Source organism: Bombina bombina, chromosome 3 (assembly GCF_027579735.1).
Source record: "Bombina bombina isolate aBomBom1 chromosome 3, aBomBom1.pri, whole genome shotgun sequence".
Taxonomy (NCBI): domain Eukaryota; kingdom Metazoa; phylum Chordata; class Amphibia; order Anura; family Bombinatoridae; genus Bombina; species Bombina bombina.
In genome coordinates this window covers 595675643-595684163 of record NC_069501.1, presented here as the reverse complement: position 1 = coordinate 595684163, position 8521 = coordinate 595675643, and the positions used below count along the sequence as shown (strand labels likewise).

General features: G+C 37.0%; 1 long non-coding RNA gene across 1 annotated transcript; it reads right to left on the bottom strand.

Moving 5' to 3' along the window:
• Window positions 1-1281: 1281 nt before the first annotated feature.
• On the bottom strand, window positions 1282-4209 carry LOC128651819 (uncharacterized). The gene is made up of 2 exons (XR_008401190.1): window positions 4167-4209; window positions 1282-1451 (listed from the first exon to the last, which is right to left on the bottom strand). It is a non-coding gene; the product is annotated as an uncharacterized LOC128651819 (long non-coding RNA).
• Window positions 4210-8521: the final 4312 nt, after the last annotated feature.

The following is an 8521-nucleotide window of genomic DNA, read 5'->3' as shown; positions in this document are numbered from 1 at the left end:
GAATTATTATGTAATCACTTACTATTTAAAGTGCCTCAGTTCAGTCTGCCTTTGCGCTTGTGTTATCTCAGACTTCTTTGTGAGTTCCTGTGTTCTAGTTCCTGTGTATAACATGGCTTGTTTGAGGTCCCTTCTGGTTCCTGATGCCTGGCTTGTTCCTGACTCTGCTGATCTCTTAGTTCCTGACCCCGGCTCGTCAGACTACTTGCTTTGGCTCCTAACCCGGCTCGTCTGACTACCAGCTCTGGCTTTGTCTCCTGGTTTGTCATTTGGCTTTTGGACCCTTTATTATTTTTTGTTATTATTAATAAAGGTGTGATTAATTTGGCTTGTCTTATGACTATTCTTCTGGATTTCCCCTATTTTTGGTGATTGATCGGACTGCTCGGCTTGTCTTCAGACTATTCTCCTGTTACTACCTGTGTATCCAGTCCTTGGCCCAGCCCGAGAGTGGGCACTACTCCAAACTTTCGCTCCGGTGTGGGCATTACTCCTGCTAAGTCCTGTGGTTCCCACCAAGGCTCTAAATCCTTTGTCCAGTATTCAACTCCAGATAGATTCCAGTACAATACACTATTCCTTCTCTGTCTTTGTAGCCCTGCCCTTTTTAACTCCCACGATGGATTTAAGTCTGACACCTCTACTTCTGAGTTCCAAACACCTGAACATGCTCCTCCAAGCGTAACATATATATATATATATATATATATATATATATATATATATATATATATATATATATATGCATACACTGAATTTGTGCACATGCTCAGTAGGATCTGGTGCCTCAAAGAGTGTACATATAAAAAGACTGTGCAACATTTGATAACGGAAATAGATTGGAAAGTCTCTTACTACTGCATCTTCTGTCTGAATCATGAAAGTTTAATTTTGACTTTAGTGTCCCTTTAACTTGTAAACTGAGCTTACAAAAAAAAATTTGCAATGAAAATGAAATGTGGGCAGCAAAGAAAACGTGACATAAAAGCATTTAAAAAATTGTATGGTTTCAACTAGATTGGAATGACTTTGAATTAGAAAGACATGTATAAAACAAACCTGCAAGAATCTTTTATGGGATTTCTGACTGGATTGGAATAAAAGTCATTGTATTATGCATAAGGAACCTCCTTGCTCCTGAGAAAATAAGGTAATGTGTTGTCTGTTGAAAAAGTCACCTCACATACTCTATACTCATATGCAGCTTGATAAATAATGGAGCCCTAAATATTAGATAAGGTATTGGACAGTGGGTGCCCATGTAAAAACAGTAGAAAAAAATGAAGCAGACAAAATATTTATTTATCGACTACTGCAACTCAGTCCTCTCTGGTCTACCTAGCTGCCGCATAGCCCCTTTACAATCCATTATGAATGCCTCTGCCAGGCTCATCTTCCTTACTCGTCGATCTTGATCTGCTGCGCCTCTGTTCACTGGCGTCCTCTTGCCTCTAGGATTAAACACAAAATCCTCACTCTGACATACAAAGCTCTCAACTGCACTGCTCCCCCCTACATTTCAGAACTTGTCTCTAGATACTCTCCCTCCTATCCCCTTCGATCAGCTCAGGATCTCCTCCTCTCCTCCTCTCTTGCTACTTCCTCACATTCCCGTTTACAGGACTTCTCCAGACTGGCCCATATCTTGTGGAACTCCCTGCCTCACTCCATAAGACTCTCCCCTAGTTTTAACAGCTTCAAGCACTCCCTAAAAACTCTACTATTCAGGGATGCTTACAACCAACACTAACCTTTCCTAACTCCATTGCTTTCCCCTTGAACCCCTTAGAATGTAAGCCTATGGGCCCAGCTGTTTACAGATCACCTTCATAAGAGCCGACTACAACAGTGAAACTCTCAGCAGGGCCCTCTAACCACTTGATCCCTGCAAAAGCTATCCTGTACACCGACTATGGCCTCGCTTCCATTGAGTCGTAATTCAGTTTGCGTGCACTCGCAAACCGTTAAATATGCTGTCGAAAGCAATAGCGTTTAACGACTGTTTCCAATGGCGCGTTATACCTCAATATCGGCTGCCGGACTTCGGCTGCCGAAAAGATTTTCGCGTCCCATAGAAAGTAATAGAAGCCGTTAATCGATAAATTATACCAGGTTTCCATTGAAAGCGCTAACCGTTAATACATTGTCGGAGGCTGTCGATACATTGAGATATATTACCCCCAGCTCAACTAGGTGTAAAAGAGGAATATTGTGCTTTTTGAGACCTATTTTCTATTGAAATTATAAAACTTGCAAATAATGCAAGTGTTTTAATGTAGAAATAAATTGTTATAAGTAATATTTATTGTTGTCTCATGTATAGAAATAGTTGAACTTATATTCTAATAGAAATATCAGTATATATTTAAATATAATAATATATCTACAGAATGCAAACTAGACCTATGCCTAGGGCAGCAAGAAATATTACTTATATTTATGAAGTGTTAAATATAATTATATTAGAAAATAGTATTTGATTATTAAAAATATGGATAAGTGTTTTTTTATTTTTCTTGAGATCTGATCACAGGTAATAAGCACGGACGTTAAACGTAAATTCTATAGCGTAAGGTCGGGTTACCTTAGCAACTAATTGATTTTCAAGAAATCTGACGTCAGATGGAAGCGTTAACACAACGTTAACTTACAGCTACACGAAAAGAGCGACTGCGCGCAACACGCTAATCTTTTCAATGGAAACCTGGTACTAAAATGCAGCCGTAAATTACTTTTAGCTGTCGGCCGCTTCGGTAGCTTACGGCTCCATTTTTAACGACTCAATGGAAGCGAGGCCTAAGTTTACAGCGCTGCAGAATCTGTTGGCGCTCTACAAATACCTGATAATAATAATAATTATTATTATTAATTTGCACTTTTTATCAATAAAGTTCTCTTAATAAAGACCTGTAAAAAACAAACAGTTTCTGCTTTGAGCACTGCATGCCATTGCACGATGCTCACAACAATTCCTGTTTAACCAGTACATACAGCCCTGCCTTGATTCATAAACCAGGAAACAAAATTACTAATATTTCCACCTATGTGGTCTTTGAGATGAGGCACTAAAGAAGAGTGTGCACGGAAGACTAGGAATGCTTACAACTTGCTTGACAGCTGGAATATTATATATTTCTTTATGTTTTTAATTGACTTTATACAGATGAATCGATATACTTCATTGTGGACATTCAGAGGGAATCACTTATGGTTTTTGGATCTTTCCAATTGATGAAGAGGTTATCACATTGTCTTCTCTTAATTTTAACTATTGGTGAGTTATTTTATTTCTTACAGACTGGCAAAATAATCCAAGCAAGTACACCAGGGACAGATTTCTGCCCTGTGACATAAAATAGTTTCATTCCACTAATAGTAATTGTACATGAAAAATGTGAAAACTGTTTAAAACATCATTAGTTTGGTTTTAGTGTTCTAATAATAGCCTATATTTATTTCAATTACCTTTCTGATTAAAGTACTGCAATATATTTCTAATGGTACTATGTATATAAAAGTATTAAACAGGATATAAAACTACCTTTTGATTGCATGAATAAGCTGTATTATTACATGCAAATATTGTCCAAATAATTACATAAGATATTGTTTAAATCTGGTCTGATGCCTCTCCGAGCTTTTATATATATATATATATATATATATATATATATATATATATATATATATATATATATATATATATACAGAGATAGGGAGCTGTCACTATAGTTTACTTGTGAGGGGTTATTAGCTCAGAGGGAAAAAATCCACTCAGTGTTAACTATAGGACAGCGTACAATTTGTTACCCGTCTGTTGCAATTTCTTAATCATGGAAATAGCTGAACAATTTGTAATAGTTATTTTTACTCTCACAGGATTGTTCATTACTTTTCATGTGCTTGCATTTTTGGATTGCAGATCTTTATTTTATTTTATTTGGCAGTCCTGTGTCCACTCTCATTGGAGATGCTGAAATGTAAAATACATTTACTGGAATTTTTCTTTTTTTTTTTTAAATGAACATTTTCCTGTCTCATTAAAGGCACAGTCCACTCCAGAATTTTGTTTAAGAAGATAGATAATCCCTTTATTACTCATTCCCCAGTTTTGCATAACCAACACGGTTAAATTAATATACTCTACTTTTTACCTCTGTAATTACCTTGTATATACTCCTCTGCAGACTGCCTCCTTATTTCAGTTCCTTTGACAGACTTGCATTTAAGCCACAGGGGTGAGCACAATGTATCTATATAGCACACATGTAATAGCACTGCCTAGTTGTGAAAAACTGTCAAAATGCAATGAGATAAGAGGCGGACCTAAAGGGCTTAGAAATTATTATATGAGCCTGCCTAGGTTTAGCTTTCAACAAAGAATACCAAAAGAACAAAGCTAATTTGATGATTACAAAAAAAAATTGGAAATTTGTTTAAATTTACATGCCCTATCTGAATCATGAAAGTAAAATTTTGACTAGACTGTCACTTTAAGGGAGTGTAAGCTCTAGTATTGCTTTTAGTTATTTCTATGCAGCTTATCTCACCTTTTATTTTGGCTGCATACTGAGTTCAACCATTAGTGTTTTTTGGGGAGATTTTTTTTTGTACAATGCTACCCTATGGTAGACTGTTTGTAATCAATACTTTATCTATGCACAATAGCGTTTTACACTAAAACTGGACTTGAATCAGGATGTTTACCTGTGTGCTTGCTTTACAATCTGTATACCACAATATGCAACAGCAGCAAATATGGAACAGAGTTTACGGTGCTGGTGTAGACAGGGTTTCTACCGTTACCCCATAATCATAGTAAATAAAATATGTCCACAGCACTGTATGCATGTTTTGTGCCTATGTTTTCTTTAAGAAATAAAGAAGAAAGCTTAAAAGTGTTTGAAAAGGGTTCAGCAGCAAAAGGGTTAAACATACTTTTTGGCAAAGTACCACTTACAATAAAATAAAAAATATTATATATTAAAGTAATAAAGAATTCATAATCACATTAATAATAAGACATTGTTTAAAACCATAGATACAAGTATATTAACTAAACATAGGAGTCTAATATGACTTTAAATGAAATAGTTTATTAAATATTCTTAGAAATGTGCTATAAGCCACACCCCTTTTGCAAAACTGCCTTTAAGGTTGCCAAGCAACCAAATTCACAAACATATTGGTCATTGTATATATTAGTATATATCAAAGTGATCATTAAGTTCAACATCCATTTTAATGTATCAGTAAACTTCATACAAAATCATAATACTAAACATATTGAATTCCTGAAAATAGTGATATTTACTTGGAATTCACTTGGTAGAACGAATAGTCCTGTGGACCTTTCTTTTGGACAATTGAATGTTGATAAGAAAATCCATTAAAATTCGGTAATCAAGGGCCTGATCCGATATGCAGCGTCGCCCACAAAAGCCGGCGACGCTGAATTTTGCGCTGGTTTGGTATCACATATACGGCGTAACCTAGAAGTTACGCTCGTATATTTCTGCCTTGGCCCGTAGTTTTTTGGGCCATAGGCAGGTATACCAAACCCGCGCAGTTTGGTATCCAATATACAGCGTAAGGACTTACGTGGCGAAAATGGAGAAATCTTACTCCATTTTCACCTCGCCACAAAATGCAGCCATAGTAAGCCTTACGCTGTGTATTGGAGCACCGTAACTCCCTAAACTACCTGCTAAATAAAACCTAACACCTAACGCATGCGCAATGTCTATCTACCTGTCAACCGCGATCCCCCGCCGCAATCCCTAATAAAGTATTTAACCCCTAAACCGCCGCTCCCGGACCCCGCCGCCACCTACATTAAAAGTATAACCCCCTAATGTGATCCCCCTACACCGTCGCCAGCTACATTACATACCCCCTAATGTGAGCCCCTTACACCGCCGCCATCTACATTATCTACCCCCTAATGTGAGCCCCTTACACCGCCGCCATCTACCTTACCTACCCCCTAAAGTGAGCCCCTACCCCGCCGCCATCTACCTTACCTACCCCCTAAAGTGAGCCCCTACTCCGCCGCCATTTACCTTACCTACCCCCTAAAGTGAGCTCCTACCCCGCCGCCATCTATTTTAAAAATATTAACCCCTAATTTAATCCCCCTACACCGCCGCCACCTATATTAAACACATTAACCCCTAATTTAATCCCCCTACACCGCCGCCACCTATATTAAACACATTAACCCCTAATCTAATCCCCCTACACCGCCGCCAGCTATATTAACTATATTAACCCTAATTATATTAGAGTTAATATAGTTATTATATATATTAACTATATTAACCCTAATTATATTAGGATTAATATAGTTAATATCGTTATTATATTATATATATATTAAGTATAATAACCTTTTCTAACTCTAACATCCCTAACTAAATTCTTATTAAAATAAATCTAATTAATATTACTAATATTAATTAAAATATTCCTATTTAAATCTAAATACTTACCTATAAAATAAACCCTAAGATAGCTACAATGTAATTAATAATTACATTGTAGCTATTTTAGGGTTTATATTTATTTTACAGGTAACTTGGTATTTATTTTAACTAGGTACAATAGCTATTAAATAGTTAATAACTATTTAATAGCTACCTAGTTAAAATAATTACCAATTTACCTGTAAAATAAATCCTAACCTAAGTTACAAATACACCTACGCTATCAATAAATTAAATAAACTACAAATATCTAAACTAAAATACAATTTAATAAACTAAACTAAATTACAAATAAAAAACACTAAATTACGAAAAATAAAAAAAATTACAAGATTTTTAATCTAATTACACCTATTCTAAGCCCCCTAATAAAATAATAAAGCCCCCCAAAATAAAAAAATTCCCTACCCTATTCTAAATTTAAAATGTTAACAGCTCTTTTACTTTACCAGCCCTTAAAAGGGCCTTTTGCGGGGCATGCCCCAAAGAAAACAGCTCTTTTGCCTGTAAAAAAACCCACAATACCACCCCCCAACATTACAACCCACCACCCACATACCCCTATTCTAAACCCACCCAAACCCCCCTTAAAAAAACCTAACACTACCCCCCTGAAGATCTCCCTACCTTGTATTCACCCAGCCGGGCAGAACTCTTCATCCGATCCGGGGCGATGTCTTCAGTCAAGCGGCAGAGAAGTCTTCTTCCATCCGGCGATGTCTTCAATCAAGCGGGAAAGAAGAAGTCTTCATCCCGGCGATGTCTTCAAGCAAGCGGCAGAGAAGTCTTCTTCCATTACGGCGATGTCTTCAAGCAAAGCGGCATCTTCAATCTTCTTTCTTCTCTCCTCCGCCGCGGAGCATCCATCCGGCACGACGACTGAACGAGGAATGAGGTACCTTTAAATGACGTCATCCAAGATTCTATCAGCCAATCGGAATTAAGGTAGAAAAATCTGATTGGCTGATTGAATCAGCCAATCAGATTCAAGTTCAATCCGATTGGCTGATTGGTTCAGCCAATCGGATTGAACTTGAATCTGATTGGCTGATTCTATCAGCCAATTAGATTTTTCTACCTTAATTCCAATTGGCTGATAGAATCCTATCAGCCAATCGGAATTCGACGGACGCCATCTTAGATTACTTAATTTAAAGGTACCTCATTCCTCGTTCAGTCGTCGTGCCGGATGGATGCTCCGCGGCGGAGGAGCGAAGAAAGAAGATTGAAGATGCCGCTTTGCTTGAAGACATCGCCGGATGGAAGAAGACTTCTCTGCCGCTTGCTTGAAGACATCACCCGGATGGAAGAAGACTTCTCTGCCGCTTGATTGAAGGCATCGCCCGGATCGGATGAAGAGTTCTGCCCGGCTGGGTGAAGACAAGGTAAGGAGATCTTCAGGGGGGTAGTGTTAGGTTTTTATAAGGGGGGTTTGGGTGGGTTTAGAATAGGGGTATGTGGGTGATGGGTTGTAATGTTGGGGGGTGGTATTGTGGGGGTTTTTACAGGCAAAAGAGCTGTTTTCTTTGGGGCATGCCCCGCAAAAGGCCCTTTTAAGGGCTGGTAAGGTAAAAGAGCTGTTAACTTTTTTAATTTAGAATAGGGTAGGGAAATTTTTTTATTTTGGGGGGCTTTATTATTTTATTAGGGGGCTTAGAATAGGTGTAATTAGCTTAAAAATCTTGTAATCTTTTTTTATATTTTTTGTAATTTAGTGGGGGTTTTTTGTAATTTAGTTTAGTTTATTTAATTGTATTTTAGTTTAGATATTTGTAGTTTATTTAACTTATTGATAGTGTAGGTGTATTTGTAACTTAGGTTAGGATTTATTTTACAGGTAAATTGGTAATTATTTTAACTAGTTAGCTATTAAATAGTTATTAACTATTTAATAGCTATTGTACCTAGTTAAAATAAATACCAAGTTACCTGTAAAATAAATATAAACCCTAAAATAGCTACAATGTAATTATTAATTACATTGTAGCTATCTTACGCCTAGATTTAGAGTTTTGCAGCCAAAGGGGTGCGTTAGC